This window comes from Macaca mulatta, chromosome 3, assembly GCF_049350105.2.
Source record: "Macaca mulatta isolate MMU2019108-1 chromosome 3, T2T-MMU8v2.0, whole genome shotgun sequence".
Taxonomy (NCBI): Eukaryota; Metazoa; Chordata; class Mammalia; order Primates; family Cercopithecidae; genus Macaca; species Macaca mulatta.
The window spans coordinates 59,351,187-59,354,667 of record NC_133408.1 but is presented as its reverse complement, the minus strand read 5'-3'; positions in this window follow the sequence as shown (position 1 = coordinate 59,354,667).

The window sequence follows — 3,481 nt, the reverse complement described above, 5'->3', positions numbered from 1 at the left end:
CCTAAATTCAATACTTTCAGATTTTGAGGCTAGGCTCGGTGTTCCCGCCTGTAATCCCAGCACTTTGGGAGACCAAGGCAGGAGGATCGCTTAAGCCTAGGAATTCAAGACCATCCTGGGCAACAAAGCAAGGCCCTGTCTTTATTATAAAACTAACTAAATAAATAATATTTCCAGATTTTATTAGTAAGAAAATGGTTGCAGGTTTTTGGGGACATCTAGTTTAATATCTGCCAGTGAGGCAGAAAATTTAAAAATAAATATGCATTCATTCACTCCAAGAAAAGTAACAGGCAAGACAAAGGTTAAAAAGAAAAGAAACAAGCTTTCCTCTCACTTAAAGGACAGTTATAAAATAACACTGTCCGAAAAGCCAAGGCCAAAGGAATAGGCTCCAGACACCTCTCCCGCTTCCAGAGCAATGTTGAAAGAGAAAAAGAGAGAGAGAGAGAGAGAGAGAGAGACAAATTCCTTTACTGCTACTCCTTTCCCTAGCTTCTTTTTTTTTTTTTTTTGAGATGGAGTCTGGCTCTGTCGCCCAGGCTGGAGTGCAGTGGCCGGATCTCGGCTCACTGCAAGCTTCACCTCCTGGGTTTATGCCATTCTCCTGCCTCAGCCTCTCGAGTAGCTGGGACTACAGGCGCCCACCACCTCGCCCAGCTAGTTTTTTGTATTTTTAGTAGAGACGGGGTTTCACCGTGTTAGCCAGGATGGTCTCGATCTCCTGACCTCGTGATCCGCCCGTCTTGGCCTCCCAAAGTGCTGGGATTACAGGCTTGAGCCACCGCGCCCGGCTCTTTTTTTTTTTTTTTTTTTTTGAGACAGTCTTACTCTGTCGCCCAGGCTGGAGGGCAATGGCGTGATCTTGGCTCACTGCAACCTCTCCCTCCTGGGTCCAAGCGATTCTCCTGCCTCAGCCTCCCGAGTAGCTGGGATTAAAGGCGTGTGCCACCATGCCTGGCTAATTTTTTTCTACTTTTTTAGTAGAAACAGGGTTTCACCATGTTGGCCAGGCTGGTCTTGAACTCCTGACCGCATGTGATCCACCCTCCTTGGCCTCCCAAAGTGCTGGGATTACAGGCATGAGCCACCGCGCCCAGCCATTTTTTTCCCTGGCTTCTTAAGCATGACTATGTTTTACAAATGTATTTAGCCAGTTCTTGTTTTTCTTTCGACGCAGCTACAAGGTCACCAGGTATGCAAGGCCACAAGTTATGCACTATATGATTAACTGCCTTTGTTTTGCTTTTGTAAGCCCACTTATAAAAACCCCGCTCTGTCTTTGTTCAGTGCTCAGCTTTTTAGATGTGAATCCACTGAGCCAGTGCATACCTTAAAATGAATATCCTTCTCTTTTCCCATATCAGTCTCTCCGTTCCTCAGTTTACCATAACACCAAGTCTGTGGGACGTGGTTCTGATAAAGGATTCAGAGGATGAATTCTGACATTTTGAAATAATGAGATAAAAAAATTATACAATTCATGGGGGGGGTGGGTGCCTAATCAGGGTCTGAAATAATAACAATCTAGTCAAGAACTTGTATATATTTTGCTCTTGCTCTCTGTCACCCAGGCTGGAGTGCAGTGGAGCAATCTTGCAACCTCTGCCTCCCAGGTTCAAGCGATTCTCCTGCCTCAGCCTCCCGCGTAGCTGGGATTACAGTTGTGCACCACCATGCCTGGCTAAGTTTTGTATTTTTAGTAGAGATGGGGTTTCACCATGTTGGCCGGACTGGTCTCAAACTCCTGACTTCAAGTGATCTGCCCATCTCAGCCTCCCAAAGTGCTGGGATTACAGGAGTGAGCCACCATGCCCAGCCACAAATTTTCTAATGGCTAATTATGTTAGAATCATGTACTCTTTTTAAAAAAGTTATTCAGTGCTGATAGCCTTCTAAAGTATAGTAAATTGGAACAAGCCCTCTGGAAAACAATATGGTTTATTCAGTAACATTGAACACATGCAATTTCTATGACCCAGCAATTCCACCTGAGGAAGACACTCAGGAGAAACTTGCATGAGTAGGCTGGGTGGGGTGGATCATGCTTCTATTCCCAGTACTTTGGGAGGCCTAGGTGGGAGGATCGCTTGACCCCAGGAGTTCAAGACCACCCTGGGCAACATAGTGAGGCCTATTCTCTACAAAAAATAAACAAAATTAGCTGGACATGGTGGCACATGCCTCAAGTCCCAGCTACTTGGGAGGCTGAGTTGGGAGGATGGCTTGAGCTTGGGAGGTTGAGGCTGTGCTAAGATCACACCACTGCACTCCAGCCGGGGTGACAGAGCGAGGCTCTGTCTCAAAAAGAAAAAAAAAAAAGAGGCTGGGAACAGTGGCTCACGCCTGTAATCCCAGCACTTTGGGAGGTTGAGGCGGTCAGATCACCTGAGGCCGGGAGTTCGAGACCAGCCTGACCAACATGGAGAAACCCCGTCTCTACTAAAAACATAAAATTAGCGAGGTGTATCGGCGTAGGCCTGTAATCCCAGCTACTTGGGAAGCTGAGGCAGGAGAATCACTTGAACCCAGGAGGCTAAGGTTGCAGTGACCTGGGATCACACCACTGTACTCCAACCTGGGCAACAAGAGCAAAACTCCATCTCAAAAAAAAAAAGAGAAGAAACGTGTATGATTCAAGGAGCCATATATATAAGAATTTTCACAGCAATACTGTGAACATTCTCAGTTACTGTGGTACTCCAATCGCCACTGGAAACTTTAAAAAGAGAATATCATTTAATGTCATAAATGATAACTTCCAACATAAAATTCAGTTCAGTAGTTACTTCTGAAAGGAAGGAAGGAAATGAGATTCAGAAAAGGTATGTAGAGTTAATCAACGGCATTATAATAACGATGTTCCTTTAAGTAGGACAGTAGGTGTACAGACGCTTTTTGTATCTGTGTGTATAAAATATTTGCTAACAAATGTAATATTTCATATCAATATGTTAAATACCAATACATTTCTGGCAGGTTGCAGTAGCTCATGCCTGTAATCCCAGCACTTTGGGAGGCTGGGGCAGGTGGATCACGATGTCAGGAGATCGAGACCAATCCTGGCCAACATGGCAAAACCCCATCTCTACTAAAATACAAAAAATCAGCCAGGCATGGTGGCATGTACCTGTAGTCCCAGCTACTAGGGAGGCTGAGGCAGGGGAATCACTTGAACCCAGGAGGCGGAGGTTGCAGTGAGCCGAGATCATGCCACTGCACTCCAGCCTGGTGACAGAGAAAGACTCTATCGCTAAATAAATAAATAAATAAATAAATAAATAAATAAATAAATACCAGTACATTAAAATAGCATAAATGTCTTAGAAGAATATAGTAAACACAGTTTAAAATGTGATTTAATATAAACATTGGGATTCAAAACAAGTGACACCATGGAAATATGCTCATGACAGGTCACATGAATAAAGGAAGTTGCAGAACATACACATAGTTTGAGCCCCCAGTTTTGAACAAAGAA